General features: G+C 42.0%; 1 pseudogene; it reads left to right on the forward strand.

The window, feature by feature from the left end:
• The first annotated feature begins 7,566 nt into the window (after positions 1–7,566).
• On the forward strand, positions 7,567–7,826 carry LOC114613243 (annotated as a pseudogene).
• The last annotated feature ends 14,362 nt before the right edge of the window (positions 7,827–22,188 follow it).

Here is a 22,188-nt window from a genome sequence, read left to right on the forward strand (position 1 = left end):
CTTGATGTGTAGACAAAACTGGCCTTAAACTCATAGAACTCTACCTGCCTTTTTAATTCTGATAATGTACATGTGAGTTTTCTATCTTAACCATTTAGATCACAGGTTTGGGGGTTAAGCACAGTCACATTCCCGTGCGACTGATACTACCACCTGTCTTAAGAACTCTTGGGATTGTGCAAAACTGCAATTCTAGACCTGGAAACATGGACCCTGTTCTGACCACCCACTGGCAACCACCATTCCGATCTCTGGCTCTTGATTTTGATTATTCTAGGAACCTCGTATAAGTGGAATCTTAAAATATCTGTCCTTTTCCCTATATTAACTCTAAAAGTGAGCTGAATTCCCTCTTCATGAAGCAAAATTCATAAAGATGGGAAATTCCAAAGGTCCCCAAGGCTGAGCTCTCTCATTAGAATGGAAAGCAAAAGGTCCAAGTCCCACTTCCATTCTTCCTTGACTATATCATGAGAACTCTAATTATTCAAATCCACAGTTCATCTGCTAGCTGTTCTTCATACTGTTCAAAAGGGAGCCTGTCCGTCCACCTAGCCTTACCCAGTTACATGATCCAGTGTTGTTTAAGTAGATGATGTACCGCATGCTGACTGGGCGCTATGAAATTAAACATTCCTCAAGCAAAGGGTATTTACCCGTTTTCAAAAACACTATTGAAGGAGGAATGTGTTCTGCCTTCATCGTAGTCATCTTCTTTTCATGTCTCCCTACCTCCCCTATATTCTCTATGCTGATCTTGCAAAGCTTTGCATAATCCCAGCTATAGCTGTTGTCCTATGTATGACATACCTACAATACTGCCTCAATCCCTGCTACTGGATGGCTCATGGACAGGCTAAATGTTCCAATGGATGCATGAATGACATAAACACTAGCTAGGCAGGCCCAAGGAGACAGGAAGATACATCCTTTCTGCAGATGTATACCTCTTGACTCTGTCTCAGCTCTGATTTGGCTGAAACTTTGTGGTTAAGTCACCAGTGTCATAGTGTCACAGTCACGTGTGTGTCAAACCCAAGAGCCCATCCTAGCTACATATTTTCAAACATAAATGTTCTGTATCTAGAGATAGAGAATAGTGGGGGAGGGGAGAATGAGGAAAACAACTGAGCTTCAGGTGGAGACCTATTTCAAACTCCCTTGGTGGATGACTCCTTGGTGGGGATCCCCCTTGGTGGATGACTCCTTGGTGGGGGTACCCCTTGGTGAATGACTCCTTGGTGGGGGTCCCCCTTGGTGAATGACTCCTTGGTGGATGACTCCTTGGTGGGGGTCCCCCTTGATGAATGACTCCTTGGTGGGGGTCCCCCTAAGTGAATGACTCTCTTGGTGGGGTATTCCCTTTGTTTCATAGACTAGTCTCTAATAGGACTTTGTTCTCCTGAAGGCTTCTAGAGCTCAGAATCATCACTCCCATGTATAGTTCAATCATTCTGCAGAAAACTTTTAAAACAAAAGTTTCTATCTTTGCCATCTATCTCTATATACCTAGCAGCTATCTATCTATCTATCTATCTATCTATCTATCTATCTATCTATCTATCATCTATCTCTATCTTTCTCAATCCACCCCCTCCCCATCTCTTGAAGATTTCTCTCCCTCTCTTCCTCTCTTCCCCCCTCCCCTCTCCCCCTTCTCCCTTCTCTCCTTCTTTCCCTCTCCCTCTCTCCCTCTCTTCCTTTTTCCCTTTCTCTCCCTCTTCCCCCTCCCCCCTCCCTTTTTTTTTGAGACAGTACATCGTATATGCTTAGGCTAGTCTTCAAGCCATGGGCTCAGGAAATCCTCCTGCCTCTGCTTCCAGAGAGCTGAAACTACAGCCGCATACCCTACATCTAGCATTAAATACAAATCTTTGAAAATGGTGATTTTATCATAGAAATTTCTTTCTTTGTGTGTGTGGGGGGGCATGTTTATTTAAGACATGGTTTCTCTGTGTAGCTCTGGCTGTCTTGGAATTTTCTCTGTAGACTAGGCTAGCCTCAAACTCTGAGATTCATCTGCCTCTGCCTCCTGAGTACTGGGATTGAAGGTGTACATTGACACACCCATCCTAAAAATTTCTTTATAAATATCTAGCCAGATGTGGTGAAGTATACTCATAATACCAGCACTCAAGAGGAAAGCAAGCAAATCAGGCCAGGCTTGGCTACATAGTAAGTTCAAGACCAGTTACTGTTACACAATTCGATCTTATCCCTAGAGAGTAAGTAAATTTTCAAGGCTGGAGGGAAGGCTCAGTGGTTAAGAGCATGTACTGTTCCTCCAAAGGACTTGAATTCAATTCCCAGCAACCACATCAGGTGACTCACAACCACCTGTAACCATAGCTCCAGGGGAATCAGACACCTCGGGCCTCTTCCAGCAACTGCACTCACGTGCTGGAAATCACATACACATAATTAAAAATAAAAATAAACCGAAATAAGTGTTCTTCATCCTTTCCTAAATATTTTAAAGGCAGATGTGATGGCATACATCTATAATCCCTGCACTCAGCCAAAAGGATTAGGAGTTAGAAGCCAGCCTGGGCTACATAGTGAGACTCTGTCTCAAAAATGAAACACTGGTAAATCTAATAACCTAAGAAGTTTATAAAGTTAGCTCCAAAACAGATCAGAAAGATCCTAGCTGTAGATAATAAAAAATCATCTAAAATAAACTCTACATCACAGTAAGGCCTGGTAAAGACAAATGGTACTCCAACACTTAGATACAGGGACTGGAGATAGGACTTTGGGTGCTTGAAGCCCTGGATTCTATCCCCAGTGTTATAGAAGCCAAGTGTAGTGGAGAACACCTGCCTGAGCTACCTATTGAGTTCAAGGCCATCCTGGGACTTTTGAGATCTTGTCTCAAAAAATAGATGGATGATAGAAAGATAGATAGATAGATAGATAGATAGATAGATAGATAGATACATACATACATACATACATACATACATACATACATACATACATACATGATTTATAGATTGATGATAGATATATAATAGATAAATGATAGATACATACATATATACATAATGATAGACAGATGATAGATAAATAGATACATACATAGATACATACATAGATGATAGATATATACAAAGATAGATAGATAGATAGATAGATAGATAGATAGATAGAGATAGATAGATAGATAGATAGATAGATAGGCAGATGAATACATACATAAATGATAAAAGGAAGGGAGAAAGAGAGCAGTTGTGTTTGTTTGCAGCTTTCATTTCTGTACACTGATTTTCATTGACTAAATGGATCTCCCGAGGAATTAACATGAACATGTAAAGCAGAAAGGCCATTGATAAACTCACAGCAGTGCCATAGAATGAGTCAAGCTGGCCTAGAAAGGTTGAGTAACCTGGAGACTACTTATGAAATCTTCACAGCTCTTTTTGTCCAATAAACCAAGAAGCACTTTCTGACACTTCAACTTCCATATCTTACAGCTCCTCTGAAAGTCTGACTTAATTTGAAAAACAGTACAGTCATATAAAACAATAAAAAGGTACTGAATATGTGCAAAAAAAATAATAATAAAATAAAACAAAACTAGAACGCTCTGATGAAATCCAGAATTGCTATATGGAAGGTCAATATATTTATTAGCTAATAATTCATTCACTCATCTATTTTGGACAGTACTAAGGATTGAAGCTAGTGGGTCTTACCACTAGGTATATCCCCATGTCCCGCAACTGTTTTAGAACCCACTTATTAAGTTGCCCAAACTAGCATTGAACTCTCTTTGTAGTTCAGGCAGGCTTCAAACCTGTGACCCTTTTTCCCTGGCTAGAATTACAGTTCTGCACCTCCAAGACCATCATTTGTTATTATCTTAACTGTACTTAAACGTGGGAACACTGTCAGGCGCTGACTAACCCAGAGAGAGAGTAGGTGGCTGCCATTTCCACTGCAGATGCTCCAGAGCAGGCTGGCTCTATGCTTCCAAGTCCCAGACTCTTTGCTCTTCCAAATCCTGGGACTGGCTTCTCCGGACCAGACGCAACCTGAGTCTTGTTCATCCATCACCCGGAAACCACCTACCAAGGGTGAAGATGCAGCCAGATGTGTCTGCAGTGCCCACTGCAAGCGCGTCTCAGAAACACCTTTTCTGCCAGCTGAGCTCCCGAACGTGGGGTGAATCATATTCCACCGGCTCTAGTCTGACTATATTATGGTTGGATAATAATCCTGAGATTCACACTGATGCTGAAGAAGTCGCTGCTTCAAAACTTTAAGGCAACAATTAAGTATTCCATTGTCATGGCTCAATTAAATGGTTTGGCCTGAGAAAATTGGGGATTGTAACGTGAGGATGGGATATGCTTTGATCCTCTTTCCAGGGTTATTGTTTCATTAATAAATGAACATGTCATTTGTCTCACCAGAGGGAGCTCATACCCTCCAGGCTTTTTTCCCTTTTTTGTTCAGGTTTTATAAAGATGAATTTCCAGTGCTCTGAAATACCATGGATTAGTAGTTAAGCCTGACAGCACTTTGGGGAGTAGGGAGCTTAAAGTGCCCCACACAGGTCTCCAAAGCACTTGTTTACTAATAGAGGAAAGCAGCGACCGTCTGCAGCTGCTGATATCGCATTACCGTTTGGAAAGACAGTAGCTGAGATAACAAATCACACAGTTTTAATAATTACTCCTGCATTCCCCGGTTTTTGTTTCCTGCATAACTGTAAAGGCTGGATTTCTTCCAAATACACAGATAAAAACAGTATGGAACTTTTATCTTTTAATGATAATGACAACACATCATGTTTCACTAAAAGTTTCCTGCTGAATTTTTTTTTCTGATTTCTCGAGTTTCAATAAAATGTAATTATACTTTATAATTCCACTCTTTTAATCTTCACTTCAAAAAACTGTTCACAGTGAGCAAGTTTGCCAGGCACCAAGAGCAAAGGACAAAGTTACTGGACTTCCCCATGTTGACTCTTTCCCTGCTTTCCGTCTTGGGGTAAACCTGTCATTGAAATTGCATCCTGTACGTTGAGCTGCTTTGCATTCAAATTAATAGCTAGTTTAATTTGAATGTAAAACAGCTCCATTTATGCGCTCATTTATGGAAAAAAGAAGTGAGGCATTTGGCAATGAATGGATGTTTAAGATATGATACATTTGCAACATATTTTTAATCCTAAATTGAACCTATATTAGGACAGGGACATTTTAATATCAATGGATAAGTCCTAACAGAAACCCTTTTTAAAAATCTGCATAGTAAATATGTGCTTTAGGGGTCAGAACTTCTGCATTGTGCACATACAGTACAGGGTTTAGTTCGTATGGCTGGGGCTGGGCGTTTTCCAGCAAATCTGTGCATTGTTACGTTTCTATAGCCCAAGGGTGGCAATTGATTTTTAAAACACATGCTGCAACTTTATTTGCTCAGTAATTACACGGACTTTATTTGGAGGTCAGAGAAAGAACATCCAAATAGGAAAATCTAGTCTTCCTCCAAGTGCAATGAAACCATAAAAGTTGGCAGACAGAAAAGAATGCTCAACTTTTTCCCAGCGCTCTGAGTTAGTTTCTGCTGTTCCATGTTCCATTGGGTGATTAGGGAAAGCTTTTTAAAGCCTTACTTCAGAATGATCTTAATTGGTGCAAGGTTGAGCCCTTTCTAGGAGGGGAGGGAAAAGGTTGAATAGCCTTTTCAAGTCACATGAAAGTTTCGAGGATGAATGTACGATAATTAGATTAATAAGTAGCTTAATTTATCACAGCTGAGGATTTCAACAGCCACACATCAGAGCAACAATAAAAGATCACTGTGATTTTAGCTTGTTAAAAAAAAAAATGTACTGAAACTTGATTAACCTTAAACACAAAGTGCCTTTCTTTCTCACTCTGAAATGTCTGATTTGGGGAGGGGTGTGTGCAGAGGGAGAGCAGGGGAGAGGCCCTGAAATAACCAGAATGTCTTACTTTATCCCCTTGCATTTCCCAGGAAGTAAATGAGTGCTGTACTACATGACTTGAGCCAATGGTTCCTTTTCCGTTTCTTATCTTTAAAAGAACGAGTTGGCTCTAACCCAGTACAAACTTCAGTTGTCCACTGGCCACTTAGAGAAGCGGGTTTTATTTTCTTTCTGATGTACACATTTTCATAGCACATTCTCTCTGTGAAGACTGTCAGTTTCTGTCAGCTATGACATAAGAGGAATACCAACCCATTCCTTGACCTCCTGTGAGCCCCCACAGTGTCAGAGCTCCTGGTGGAGACTGTGTCAGAGTGAGAACACCACAGAGACAAGTAGAAAAGAAAGGTAGATACTATAGTATTGCAAGAAGACCTTAGTTTGGATTCACATAGAACAGTATCTTGAGGATTAAAAAGCATGAATTTAGATTTGTGTCTTCAAACATCATGTTACCTGGGGCAGGTAGTGGACATTAAACACAAATTCAAGACAGTGATGTGACAGCAAGAATAGCTAATCTAGAAAGGCTAAGAGAGACCAGATACAGGGTGCATATCTCTAATCTCAGCACCGAAGAGGATGAGGCAGGTGGGTATCTGTGAGTTAGAAGCCCAACTTGGTTTACATAGTTACAAACTAGCCAGGGCTATATAGTACACCCTGTCTCAAAAAGCAAACAAAAACAAACAGAAAGGTTAAGAAATTGGATGGAGGGCTGAGAGACGACTCAGCAATTAAGAACACTGCTCTTATAGGAGACCTAAGTTCAATTCCCAGCACCCACATCAGGCAGCTCACAAATGCCTGTAACTCTAGCTCCAGGGGACCTGATGACCTCTTCTGGCTCCCAACAGCACCTGTATACATGTGGAATACACACACACACACACACACACACACACACACACACACACACACACATTGGACCAGGCAATGGTAGCATACATCTTTAATCCCAGTACTTGGAAGACAGAGGCAAGTGGATGGATCTCTGTGAGTTCAAGACTGAGCTACAGAGCAAGTTCCAGGACAGCCAAAGCTACACACACACACACACACACACACACACACACACACACACAAATCCTGTCTTGAAAGAAGAAGCAGAAGGAGAAGAAGCAGAAGAGGAGGAGGAAGAGAATGGAAGGAAGGGAGGGAGGGAGAGAGGGAGGGAGGGAGGGAGGGAGGGAGGGAGGGAGGAAGGGATAAATTAGATGTAAACTTTTACTAAAATACAAACAAAAAACAAAACAACAACAACAAACTATGCATGGTGGCACATGATTTTGATCCCAGCACTCTGGAGGCAGAGGAAAGTAGATCTCTGTGAGTTAGAGGCCAGCCTGGTCTACAGAGCAAGTTCCAGAACAGCTAGAGCTATTACATAGGGAAACCCTGTCTCAAAAAACCAAAACCAAAAGCCAAAAACAAACAAAAATCTATGCGTGAAGTCAAATTATTGTCCATTTTAAGGGTTTTTCCACCTATCATCTCTGCCACAAATATCTACATTTTTTTCTGATTAAAAACTAGGATCTGGATCTTTGGGAAGAGTCCCATGGAGCCCCTGCTGCTCTGGGGCAGCATTAGAAGTCAGCACCATGGCAGAAGACATCAAGACTAAACTCAAGAAAAGTCTGCCCTTTTGACAGTTACTTCCCAAACCTAAACCAGACCAGCAACTGTAAACAGAGCTGCCTGGACTTCAGCCACCGTGAGGCGTCGTCAGCTGCCCATGACCTCATGAGTGATGTCTGTGAAGGGGGCGGTAACAGGTGTGCACAGGTCCCTTTGCCTCATATCCTGGCTCTCAGCCTGGGATGACCACCAGGCAGAAGGTACATTTTCTGGGAAGATATGATTTGGCTCTGTTCTTCTCCCCAGATAGTACAGGGGAACCTTGGGTACATGATGGTCCCTTCTCTTGGACCCAGAATCACAATGCAACTACCAATAACACTCACTGGAAAAATGTTTTTTGTTTTGTTTTGTTTTGTTTTGTTTTGTTTTGTTTTGTTAAAGTGGGATCTACTGACTCATCTAAGTAGGCTAAGGTCATATTTCATTAGCTAACCTTGAACTTCCTCACACTGACTCGTTCTAAATTAAACTGTATGAAATGAAGCCATTGTCATCAGTGTTAATTCGGCTGGAGTGTGGACCTCTGATAGTATTCAGAAGAGTAGAAATTCCAGCCCAGCAGTGGGACAAACAATCCTCTGCTGAAAACACAGCAGCATGGAGAAGTCTATGGCTAGGAGCCGGTGGACAGCTGGGATATCCTCCAATAAATGGGTAAGATACAAAGTTAAAATACTAGTCAGCCTTGGTGAAGACATTGTATGTTTCAATTTAACCTTCCAAACTTACATCAAAGAGCTCTGAGAGACGGGTGTGGTTTTGCATATGGCTCCCATATCACATCGAGAATGTGTCCACAGATGGGCTGGTTTCACAGGACTACACCAATGGTGCTTACGCGCACCCGCGGGGTCAGCTCAGCTACCGGCACTAGTGACGGAAGCAGATCCACTTACACTGTCCGGGCAGCTCCTCTCAGAGAGGAGATCTTCACTTCTGCCGGGATGAGAGCTTTAAATATCTCTTTAATCATATAATGGAAAACGACACTCTCTTATGGATTGTGTTTCCTATGTCAAGATACCAAAACTTAAAAGTGTTGACTGAATGATAGACTCTGGAACAACTCAGAAACCCAAGGTGCTGTTCAGCCAGCAGCCACTTCTGAAAGTGAACGCCTCATCTGAAATGGGCATCTCATTACTGGCTAACATTATTTACTTAGGAGGAGATATGACCTGTAATTTGCCTTTAAATGATTAACTTGGTGTTTAAATAAGTGCCTTTTACTTAATAATGTTTTCTTCAACCAATTCACTTATGTCAATAAACTCTTTGTTTAACCTTCTTTAAGGAAACATTTTCTCTGCTCTGAGGCAATTAATGAGCTATCATATAAATAGGTACAAGAAGATGAACTAAAATTAAGGACCGCCCAGGGCAAGAGAAGTGGTTTTGATTGAGGACTAGGGACTGTCAGTTGCTGTCAGCTGCAGCATAGGATGACTATCAGCCAGACTCTGGCTTCCCATGAATCCCTCCCTGTCATAGCATACAATGGAGGACCTGCCTTTCTGAGAACCCCAGACAGACTAGAATCAGTTTTTTTTTTTCTCTCAATTGCTGGTTTTTATGAGCTTGGTAAAAACAATTATAAGTCAAGATGGAAATACTGTTTTAAAATGGGCAATTGACATTGTTAATAAAAGCAGACATAATGATTGATAGTAATAAAAATTATATCAATGATAATATCAAAGTGTCAGAAAGGATACTTTTACCTTCTTAAGAAAATAAAATGGTGCATGTATGAACCATTGAATATATTTTAGATAATGTATTGTTTCTAGGTTTATCTATAGAGTTAAAATGAATTTGGCTATTTTGGTTTTAGGTACTCATAGAGTTTAAAGCTGTCAGATTTTGTTTAGTTTTAGTATGTGCAAAACTTCCTAGCTGGACCCAGGAGATGGAAGTACACCTTTGATCCCAGCATTGAGAAGGCAGAGGCAGGCAGAGCTCTGTGAATTTGAGGTGCCTGGTCTACATAGAGTTCCAGGACAGCCAGGACTGCACAGAGAAACCCTGTCTCAGGGAAAAACAAAACAAAACTTTCCCACTGCTTGATGCTTGACAGCTGCATCATACTACCGTCAACATTATTTTAAAATGTGGAATTTTCCCCAATGAGAGTACTCTCAGAGGTCCATTGAATGAGGCAGAGGATGTCCCCCCTCCCCTTCCATAGTCAAAGCCTTCAGCCTTAGGGCACACAGCCAGTGAAAACACAGATATTCAAGCATCCTTAACTGCCAGCTCTGGGCACAAGACTAAGTCCCCACCAAGGTGATGTGAGCAAAAACATGCAGCCTCCTGATCGTGTCTGTCAAAGGCAATCACTTCTTTCCCCTCTTCAACCAACATGAAAAGAGCTGTGGGCTCAGGACATAGCTCAGTAGAGAGCAGTTACTTAGCATGTGTAAGACCCTGGAACTCAATGATCAGTGACCAGAAAAGTAAGCCAGGTGTGGTAGGGGCACATCTGTAATACTAGTACTTAGGAAACCGAGGCAGAAGGATTGACTTGATTTGAAGCCAGACTGAGCTACATAGTGAGTTCCAAATCAGGTCAGGTAGGATACAGTTTTACTCTTTATTTGCGGTAGTCTCACTAATTACCATAGGCTGACCTTGCATTTACTTTGTAGCCCAGGCAGGCTTCAAATTTGAACTCCTCTGGACTCAGCTTCCTGAGTAGCTGGGATTCCAGGCCTGTGCATCAGGACCAACTCCTATCATCTACCTACCTCTATAATTGTCAGCATCCTCGGTCTTTTTATCTATTCTTCATAACATTTCCCTCTGGTTAAGAATTTCTGAAAGTCTTTCAGGTGTTCCTCATGGTCTCCTGAATTAAGGGCAGTCCCTCGCCGGACAGTCATCTCTCCACGGGCTTTCCAGCCTGTGCAAGTGGAGGACTCTTCTGTCCTATCTTCTCAGCTTTCAACTCACACCAGAGAGTTATAGCTGGTCCCATCTCTGTTCTTCCTCTCAGCCTATATAAGTCACATCCACCATGATATCTTTGAAAAGAGGGAGGGAAGTCTTGTTTTAAAGGTGGGAAGGGTGGGGCTCCAGAATAAAATGGGAGTGGTTGGAGACCAGGCTAGGCCACCCCTGGGTCCACCTGCTGTCACACTCTTATGATAGCCTCTGCTTTTCCTCACAGCGTGTCTCACAGACTGTCACTTCAGCCCAATACAGGATAACTTCCCTGACGGACTTCAGACCGGTGTGTGTAAGAATAACATGTTTGTTTCGCTATTTCAGCCTAGAGTAACACAAAGCCTGGCATTCAGCACCCAGATGCTGAATGAATCAATAAACATGTCTGAATCCATGTTCTCATCTATTAACTGTGATTAATAATACAGCACAGGATTGTTGCTTAAAAACTATGAGCAAATGAAATGAGATACGATACCTGATAACTGGTATATTGTGTGCCTTTACTGCATAAACTCTGGGGTTAGATCTACTTGGGTATATCTGTACTTCCCGTATAGCATTGGGCAACTTAGCTTTTCTTTCTCTATAAAACTGATAAGATGAAATTTATACAAAGTAGCCATTTAACCTATGACATTTGGTCATCAATGTACTTATCACAGTGTGTATTACAAGGACCCAGCAATGCTGTCTTTTGGTATCGTCATTCATTTGACCACTCACCTGTCCAGCCATAAAAAATTTTATTAACAATATGTAATGTACCAGGCAATGGTCTCTATGCAGGCTATTTAATGGGGGAGAAATCAGAGAGGGATACAGGTTATACTTCATGGAATCTGCAGCCTGGTGACCTAGATCATGAAATGAGTAAGCAGTCAGATAAACAGCTGACTGAGTCACCGCTCAGAGGAGGCCAGAGTGCTGCAGGCAGAGATGATCCGCAGGGCCAGGGAACTGCCCGAGCAGCTTCTCTTCAGCTCCAATGCCAATAGTTCCTGACATCTTTGAGGATTCCCATTCTCTCCCAATTACGTGGTCTTTCTCCTTCATTCAAATCCTATATCATATGTTATTTTATTTTTTTTTTGCTGTACAATAAAGGTAAATGTTCATTGTTTTTATTAAGTTGATGAAGCCCGTGTCTGAACACTGGTTCTTTGCCCCAGAAGCTTCCTGGAGGTAAGGACTATGTCTTACCTGCCTAGGTTGTTCCCATAGGATCTGGCAGAGTTCCAGGCCCAAACTAAAGGCTCCAAGAATGTATGCATAATAGAAACAAGTTTGCACTGTTCTTTAATGTTTCAAAAAATTTTACCCTAATTCAAATCAACTTCCCTGGTCATCACGTTGGGCTTTAGTTAGCCGACTTTTATAAGTCTAATTTTCTGCATATTATAGATGATGAGTAAATCTGAAACAAGCTACAAGAATTATAATTTTAATCCTCAAAAGGTTTAATATCCTATGAGAAGAGATATATGCTATAATCTCTGGGCCAACATCTGATGACCTTCTGTCCCTTGTAGCATGTGGAAATACCTTCTCAATATAAAATCTTGCTGCTGCTGCTGCTACTGCTGCTGCTGATGATGATGATTTCACGACTCTGTCAGAAAGAACAATGACTATTCATTGCAACAAAAAAACCACCCCAAGGGCTCTTTCTAGCAATGTAACTGCACTGCTCTAAGGAAACCTGTAAGTCATGCCCCGTAAAAAGTAAACAGAACAATGGCCAGAGCATGGGTCCTGGGAATCTAACTAGAGAGGACATGAGTTAGATTCCCAGGACTCATGCTAGGCAGCTCATAAGCACCTATAACTCCAGCTTCAGGGGATCCCATAAAGAAAAGTTATCACCTCTCAAGACCGGAAAATCCAAAGATCGGAGTGTCTTGTGTGAGACTTGTCTAGTATCTCAATGACTTCCAAAGGATGATGATCTTTCTGCCTGTCCCATCAATGGGGACACTGCCCAATAATAGGCAGTTCTATCCTTTCTTTGACCAATTCAAATGGGGAGCCCTGCACTTTCCTTTGGGTGTCTAAGAATGTTCCAGCATTCCCAAACACTGCATGGTCTGCTCAGTCAGTATAACTAAGTGCTTCTTGTTCATCAGTGCTGACAGGAGAATGATTTAGGGCTTGGCCTTGGACCACATCATCTCTTCTATCCCAGAATAAGTCTCAAGGAGGTCCACTTCCACAAAATCATATAGACTCTCCACAAAGAAACTGGAGCCTATTGGAAAGAGGAAAAGGTAAACAGATGCTGATACCTAGGGTGAAGCCTGCATGTTCAGGAGGCTAGTCCCTTCAGTTACCCTGGAAATGAAAACACACGCTAATACACAAGATCCCAGTTGGCATCAGTGTGTGAAGCCTGAATGTTCAGGAGGCTAGACCCCTCAGTCACAGTGGAAATTAAAACACATGCTAATACACAGGTTTCCAGTTGGCGTAAGTGTGTGAAACCTGAATGTTCAGGAGGCTAGACCCGTCAGTCACACTGGTAGAAGAAAGGGGAGATTTATGGACTTCTTCCATCTCTTCCAAAACAAATAACAACTAGGGAGGGGAAAGCCCACAGCATATGAAGAATGCGTTCTGATTTGTTCTCCTCAGGGGAATGAGTTACAGGAGCCAGTGTTTTAAATCTGTACTTGAAAAATTGTGCTGTAGAATTTTATACAACTATGAAGTTGTAAAGTCAACCAACAACATATGCTCTTGTAAACATTCAGCTTCCCAGGAAAAATGTAGAGTTTCTCCTTCATGTATAATGAAATGGCTCAAAAGAACTTCACCTTCAGAAGCCTTTGCAAGTGAAGTCTGCTAGAATCCATTGGATCGTTCTCACCGTTTTTTTCCTCCTCTTGTCCATTTTCCATCCTGTGTACTAGTTAACTTTTTGTCACCTTTACACAAGCTAGGGGCATCTGGGAAAAGGAACCTCAATTGTGAAAACTTGTGTCTATCAGTTTAGCTTGTAAACAAGTCTATTGGCCATTTTCTTGACCAATGATTGATATGGAAGGGCCCAACCTACTGTGGGAGGCATCAGCCCTGGGCAGATGGTCCTAAATCGCATAAGAAAGCAGGCTGAGCCAGGCAGTGGTGGCACACGCCTTTAATCCCAGCACTTGGGAGGCAGAGGCAGGTGGATTTTTGAGTTCGAGGCTAGCCTGGTCTACAGAGTAAGTTCCAGGACAGCCAGGGCTACACAGAGAAACCCTGTTTCGGAAAAAAAAGAAAGAAAGAAAGAAAGAAAGAAAGAAAGAGAGAGAGAGAGAGAGAGAGAGAGAGAAAGAGAGAAAGAAAGAGAGAAAGAGAGAAAAGAATTTCTGAGTAGTCATAGACCTTGTAAATAGGTAGCCTTGGCAGATAATACCAACTTAGATAAGGACAAGTGAATCATAGGCAGAGTCATAGTGACTTGTCCCCTGAACCTTCACCGAGCAGATACCCTGTTTTGAAAGATATCAGTATTCCCCCTGAACACCCACATTCCAGTGTCATCCCCTTCCCCATGTCCTGCCTTTCTGTGTTTATAACCCCTGTGTGAATGAATTACGATTTGAAAAAAATAAAAAATTATTTTAAAAAAAAGGAAAGACAAGAAAGAAAGAAAGAAAGAAAGAAAGAAAGAAAGAAAGAAAGAAAGAAAGAAAGAAAGGAAGGAAGGAAGGAAGGAAGGAAGGAAGGAAGGAAGGAAGGAAGGAAGGAAGCCAGGGGTGAGCATAGCCAGTAAGCAGCATCCTCCATGGCCTCTGCTTCAGTTCCTGGTTTTTGCCTCTATCCTGACTTCCTTCATGACGGACAGTAAACTGTTAGAAGAAATCAACCCTTTCCTCTCCAAGTTGATTTTGGTCGGGTGTTTATCACGGCAATAGAAAGCCAATGAAGACACTACCTGTTGTTGTGGGTTGCCCTGGTGCTGTTTGTATTCTGACGTCAATTCTACTTCCTCTAGAGGGCATGCCCCAACGAGGAGGAGTAGATCAAGTAGATCATGTACTCAGGTTATTTCTTGTGAACCTTCTCCCAATTTTAATTGATCAAATAAAGGCTAAGCAGTGAAATAAGTGCTAGGGCAGTGAAAGCGAAACGTAGAGCTGGAGGTCTTAGAGAATAGGGGAAGGAGGAAGAGGAAGGTGGAAGAAGAGGAAAGGGAAGAAAGGTGGGGCAGAACCACAGGGCCCAGAGAAGCCACAAGTAGCAAGGGATCTCATAGCTGGGGAATAGAGTAGTGTAGTGGGAAATGTGCCCAATCTCAGCGTGCAATTTATAAATATTGTAACTGAGTTGTGTGGTTTCACACTGGCAGATTGGGTTGGAGATTTACCACAACAACCTCTTCATTGTTTAAATGTGAAACATTGCACAGAGACTCAAGTGGAAGTCCTTTAGAAGGCTGTGGAACCTGTAGGAGATGGGACCTCAGTGGAGGAAGTACGTTACCAAGGGAAGAACTTGAGGCTTTATAGCCCAGTCACATTTCCTGTCCTCTCTGTGTGTCCTGACAGCAGACACATCAGCTACTGCTTTCTTTGTCATGATAGCCTGTATCCTTTCAAACTGTGACCCAAAGTAAACCTTCCCTCAAGTTGCTTCTTGTCAGGTGTTTGGTCACAGCAATGAGAAAAGTAGCTAATAAACTACCATCACCTCTCTCTCTCTCTCTCTCTCTCTCTCTCTCTCTCTCTCTCTCTCTCTGTCTGTCTCCTTGTGTGTCTCTGTCTCTCTGACTCTCTCTGTATGTCTCTGTGTCTCTGTCTCTCTATCTTACACACATACACAGAGAGAGAGGAGGGAGAGAGATATGGAGAGAGAGACTTTTCTGTACTTCTCTTTCTGGTCCCCCATTCTCTCTCATTCTTCATTTCCCTGTAGAACTTTGTGTGTCCTTGTTTTGAGTGTAGTAGGGTGAATTTAATGATGTAAGGTAGACATCTTTTTTCCAATCTTTCTTAAGTTTGTAGATTTGTTTTGTTTTGAAGGCAGAGACTCACTACATAGTTAGGACTGTCAGGGAACTCAAGATGTACACCAGGCTGGCTTTAACTTAGAGATTCACCTGCCTCAGGCTCAAGAGTGCTGAGATTAAAGCCTGTACCACAGTACCCAACTTCAGTAAAATTATTGTTATTCTTTTGTTTTCTCCCTATTTTTCTCTTGTATATTTCATTCTTTCTCTCTCCAAACAGGTCCCTGTAGATGGAGTCATTTAGCAGGCATATACTAGGCATTTCTCTCACCTGTGCCATGGAATAAAAACTCATACCATTGATTCAGGTCCACCATGAGGACGCTGCTCCTAACTTGTGGCCTCTGAGCTCTATCAAGTGATAGAATCGCCACATCTAAGATGAAGTATGTGGTTTACTAAAATGTTCTTCATTTTCCAGGAAAGGTAAGAAAACTCCAGTCTACTTGCAGGGAAGCTCCACAGACTAACTCTTATCTCCCTAATCCTCACACCACCGTTGAGAGCCAAGAAGACAGCTTAGTTTCCTGTGCCCCATTTCTGAGTTCTGAAGGAGCAGTAAGTATGTCACTTACTGTGCGATAGGATGACCGGACCTTTAAGCCTGTTGTTGTCTTTAGTTTGGGCTCATTTTTCAACTCCGGCATTTCCACAGAGGAGCATGAAATCTCTTTCCAAATACCCTTATCCACTAAGTATCAGTATCATGGAGAAAGGTAATCACAAACAAGAGACAATGACATTAAACTCAAATAAGATGCAGTAACTTGCTTACAAAATAAATGCATTATGGTGTGGTAGATGGGTCTTAGCCAAACATAGGGATCAAATAATAGAAATTCATTGCATATTCTCTAGGGACAATAACCTATTGGAAAAAAAATAAACATTTTGATTCAAAGTTTTAAAACAACTTATATATAGTTATTAATTAAATGTCATCATTTGAATATTAACAAAATATTCTTTAAAGATGTATAATGTGAATTTTGACTATTTTCTAAATAGATACATGATCACTAACGGTAAAGAAAAAAAAATCTGTTCCCTGTCCCCAAGAGAGGGGGTTCAGTATCTACCACCTGGTGATGAAAAGTGAAGGCTCAGTGAACTCCTTGATACGCTTCTCTGTAGCCTTAGGGCTCGTTCTCTCAGTGATAGACCAACAGGTGGTTTTCTGGCAGCAGAGGAGTTGTACATAACCATCAACTACCTTTCTTCAGGGATTGTTGTGGTTCTTGAACTATGGATAATGAATGTTTGTACCAGAAGAGGAAACGTAGTATTCAGTCTACACGCTTTTGCCAAACACTTGTCCTGTGATGAATATACACGCATATATAAATAAATGCTTCAAAAGAGGGGGCAGCAGAGAAAGAAAAGAAAATGGAGAGTGTAAGTTTGGGGAGGTAATAATTTAGGCCTATCTTGTGCTTGAGGGCTTGTGAGTCTTCCAGTCTGGTAGGGTGGACTCACTCCTGGACACCCAGAAGGAAGCGGGTGCCGCGGCTGTCATGGAAGCTGCGAAGCATCAGAGTTGTGAGAACAGACATGAGGAGAGGACTGGATTCTCAGTGTGGAAGAAGACCTCCATCATTTCTATCATTTATTCATTTTTATTTTATGTACATTGATGACTTGACTGCATGTATGTCTGGGTGAGGGTGTCAGATCCCCTGGAACAGGAGTTACAGGTGATTGTGAGCTGCCATGTGGTCGCTGGGAATTGAATCCCGGTCCTCTGAAAGAACAGCCAGTGCTCTTAGCCACTGATTCATCCCTCCAGCCCCTGAGCTGCATCATTTCAAAGGCAGGAAGAGAATCAAGTACCACAGAGGCATCAAGAGAAGCCAGCTCGAGAAGAGGAAAGTCCCCAAAGATGATGCTGTCATGAAAAACACGAGGTTTTAATAGTTTTTTTACATCTTTATACCATCTCTCATCTTTTATAATCATGTATTTCTTTCAAAATATGAAAAGCATTAGCTAAAAACATATTTTTTTAAAAGGCTCAGCATAATGACACACACCTTTAAACCTAGCATTGAAACAGAAGGATCATGAGTTCAAGGCCAGCCTGGACTACACAGTAACCCTCTGTCTAAAAAAATAAAAGGGCTCAGGCGCTCAGGGATAGAGCAGTTGCCTATGTTACCCAAGACCTTGGGTATGAACCCTAGCAACACACACACATAAGATGACAGACATTTTCTCAAAGAAGATAAACAAGTGGCCAGCATATTCATGAAAAGATGCCCAACATCCTTTGAAAAATGCAAATCAAGCGTCAATAAGATACTTCCTTATAGGTACTGATGTGGGAGTCAGGGGAGGGGCAGAAGGAGAGAGGGAGAGAAGGGAGCAGAGAGCAAGACACAAGTTGTGGGGGGTGAGGTATGGAGAGAGTCTACAGCAAGTACTTGGAAGGATGCAGGGAAATAAGAACAGATGCTCAAACAAAAAATGTGTACATAGATGTTCCCAGCTCTGCTTAACAGTAGTCAAAGGGTAGAAATAAACCCAGTGTCCACCGACAAATAAGTGAGAAAATAAAATGTGGCATATCGTACAGCAAAATACAACTCAGACATAATGCATAAAGTTGTGATACGTACTACAGCACACTGAAGTCAGGCGCAAAAGACCACATACTGCATTGAATACAATAGGCGACAGGAAACATAAATCCCTGGAGACTGATGGTTGCCAAGGACAGTTACAGAACGAAGAGCAGAAAATGACTGTTATGAAACAGGTGTAAACTTTTGGCTTGTAGTGACAGGGCTGTTCAGAAAGCAGACAGTGGCAGGGAGGGTACTGTGGCCATATTAAGTGCCACAGAGTTGTACCTGTAACATGGAATGAGTGTGGATAATACGGTTCTAACTATTTCATAGCGGTGCTAAGAAGGAAGAGGAATGGCAGCAGAGAGGAGGGAGGGAGGGAGGGAGGGACGGAGGGAGGGGAGGAGGGAGGGAGGGAGGAAGGGAGGGAGGGAGGGGCAGAGGGAGGGAGAGACAGAGGGAGGGAGAGACAGAGGGAGGGAGGGAGAAGAAGGGGAAGAAAGGACAGTTGTGTCTCGTTGGGTAGAAGAAACCACAGACTTGAGGCAGTGACAGATTGCAATGGGTTAGAGCTTAGCTACAAATGTGAACGCCCGGAAATGGAGATGACATCCCCAAAGCCAAACAATGAGCTGAGAACCTGGCAAGTGCAGCATGCACATCCATTTACCGACAGAGCTCAAGGTAGGGGCACACATCCATAAAAGGGCCTTCAGTTTGGTTTGGTTTGGTTCCGGGTTATAGAGCAACAGCTGTTGTGGGGTGTGAGTGACTTGTACACACTTGTTTTCTAGGAGAAGGGAACACCAGAGGAGAGAATACACATCCAGAAAAACATGGAACTGACAGAGGCGACTAGACCCTACCAAGCATGGGACAGATATGGGTGGAAGCCACCACTTCCCCCACAGCTCATCATGAGAAGCAGGAGACAAGAACACGAAGTCAGAGACGTGAGCCTGAGGGTTCTGAGTCTAAAGGGGCTCCAACTGCCATCAGGTTAAGTTGTTCCACATTGGTGAAAATCACTTGCTCGTATTTGAGACAGACATTTGAACCCCTGTCCAGAGCTCCTGGTTAGTCCACCTGGGGACAGGTTATAGTCCCTTCAGGTGACTCTTCAGGCATAGTCATGGCTGAGAATCTATGATCCAGTCAGTCATTGTGTAGGCCCTGCCTCTGAGGATTGTACCTCTGATAGAGATTGGAAGCCCTACCACACTGTATTTAACCATAGAGGCACCCTATGTGGGATTACCAAGCCATGGGTTCTCAACTGGTCTAAGGACAGCCGGTTTCATTATGGGCCAAGATGTGTCCTGACTATGATTCATCTCTTTGTAATCCTATCTTGACTTTAAAGAAACAATGCATTAATAAACTCAATAAAATATTATTCAGGGAGAAAAATCTGTGATCTTTTTTCCTTTTAATTATTTCAACTATCCAGTGTGGTGGGGTTGACTTGTGTGTGCGTGCATATGCAGAGGTCAGAAGATGTCTGGCATCTTCTTTTATTTCTCTCCTCTTGGTTTTATTTTTCATACTCCTGTCTCTGTTTCCCAACGCTGGGGTTACTGGAGCACCATGATAGAGGAACCTAAACCACTGAGTCATCCTCCCTGCCCTGGTAACTAACTACTACTTTTATTCCCAATTGACACATAATGTATTCCATTCAAGAGAAATTTATTCAAGATCACCAACTTTGAATGTGGCACAGGCCTTGTCTGACATGAGAGCACAAGTCATTAACCATTCCGACACATAGTCACGTCGACATGGCATATAAAGGTGGACCAGGCAGGAGAATCTTCAGCTCCTTCCTTGGAAAAACTTAACTGCATCCTTCTTTTATAGCAAAAAAAAAAAAAAAAAAAAAAAAAAACAAGATTGGAAGCATGAGCACACATGTTTAAGGTGTGGTCCTGGATTCGATCTGCAGGGTCAAGCCACCACAACCCCCTAGAAAGCAAGACTTTAGATATCTCATCTCAGGGTGTTTTATTGGAAAACAGTTCCATTTTCTGGTTTGCATCCATAATCCGTTCTATAATGCACACCATCTCAAGACTAATAATGAAAGCACATGTGTGCCTGAACACAGAGGTTTGCACTCAGACTTGCTTTAGACCTGAGCTCCAAAATACCCTTGTTCTATGATCTTGAACCCACATAATTTCAAATAATACCTGTAGCACGATATTGACAATGGAAGACAACGTGATGTGTATTAGAGAATAGGCTAGAAACTGGTGTAGTGTTTCTGTTTTTTACAGAAAGACACTGATCTTTATCACTATGGTAACTCTCAAACAGCATGGCGTTTCCTCATGAGGAGCTTGGCCGCTTCTATCAGAGATTCAAAGGCTTATGGGTTTCCAGGACATTCTGTGCAGATGAAAATGGTCATCAGTGCTCCCTCTCCAAATGGTAGCCATGGACGACATGTGACTGTTGAGTATGTGAGGGACTTGCTTAGTTTGACGAATGGGTAAAATATTTTAAGTAAAATTAAATATAAGGGCTGGCTGGCTCAGGAGGTAAAGGAATTTGCATTGCCTTATGATCAAATTCTTTTTCATGGAAAAGGTGTTAAAAGTCTGATGAGAAGATAAAACGCCCTGTGATGCCCTACATTTTAACATTTTCAAGTTATAAAATCCCCCATCCCAGCACTGGAGAGGCAAAGGCAGTCAGATCTCTGTGTTCAAGGCCAGCCTGGTCTACAAAGTAAGTTTCAGGACACCTAGGGTTACACATAGAAACACTGTCTCAAAACAAAACAAACACAAACGAACTGGAAGAGCAGACAGGCAGTGATGAAGCAAACCTTTAATTCCAGCATACGGGAGGCAGGTGCAGGTGATCTTTGTGAGTTGGAGGCCAGCCTGGTCTACAGAGGGAGCTCCAGGATAGCCAAGACTACACAGAGAAATTCTGTCTGGAAAAATTTAAAAGACAAAAACAAACAAACAAACAAAAACATAAGTGCTTACCTATCATACAGGAAGCCCTGGATCTGATCCCCAGCATAGCATAAAGCCAGCTGTGGTGCCCAGGCCCGTAAGCTCAGCACTGAGGTAGAAGCAAGAGAATCAAATGTTCAAGGTTGTCCCAGGCTACAAATGAGTTCAAGGCCTGCATAAGATCCTATCTCAAAAAAAAAAAAAAATCTTTTCAATTCCCCCCAAAAGCTTTAAACCTACAAAGAAGTGATGGAGTGGGTGCAAAGATACAGGACACAGCAACTCCACTAGATACATGATGCGCTGCAAAGGTGCGCATGCGCACTGAGCGAGACCACTCTTGTCGGTTCCTACGGGAGAAGCCTTGAGAAAGGAGCATGCCCAGCCACAGCTCAACAGGAGCAAGGAGGCAAGACAAAAGTGAAAGCACTCAGTAAAGGAAAAACAATGCTTCAATCCCCAAGAGATAAGTAGAATTATAGAAGAAAGGAAATTGCATTAATAAATTTTACTATTTTTCATGTTCATCACTGCATGGTTTACAAATAAAATTACATAAAAAGTATTATTCTCCATCAATAAACTATTGTTCTGTATTGAACTGTACTGTACTGTATTGTTTTGTTGTATGGAACACATAATGTCTTTTTGCACTATGCCATTTGCATGGGTTGATTTTCAGGATACAGTAATGATTTTAATAAATACTTATTTTTATTTTATTCTGCAATAGTGCTGGGATCAAACCCAAAGCCTCACACATGCTAGGCAAGCACTATACCAGATTTCCTCCCCAAACCTCTGAGTTTAAAGGAAAAGAATAAGCAAGTGCAGAAAATTATATATTTACATTTATATTCATTTGAATGTGTTTAATTTTCAGTGTACATAAATATGCATTTAAATATATATACTCAAAGTGAACAAATTATAGTACGCTTTGGGTTTTTTTCAGAGAAAGGGTGTATGTGGGTGTGAGTGTTTAATCTGCTTATGGTAATGCAATAAACCGTGGAAGGATAAACCACAAAATTATTTTAATGGCTATCTATTAAAGGAGAGACGGGATAGACTGGAAATAAGAAAAACTGGATTTCCTTGGCCAGGTGA

This window comes from Grammomys surdaster, unplaced genomic scaffold (genome assembly GCF_004785775.1).
Source record: "Grammomys surdaster isolate TR1022 unplaced genomic scaffold, NIH_TR_1.0 126198, whole genome shotgun sequence".
Lineage (NCBI taxonomy): Eukaryota > Metazoa > Chordata > Mammalia > Rodentia > Muridae > Grammomys > Grammomys surdaster.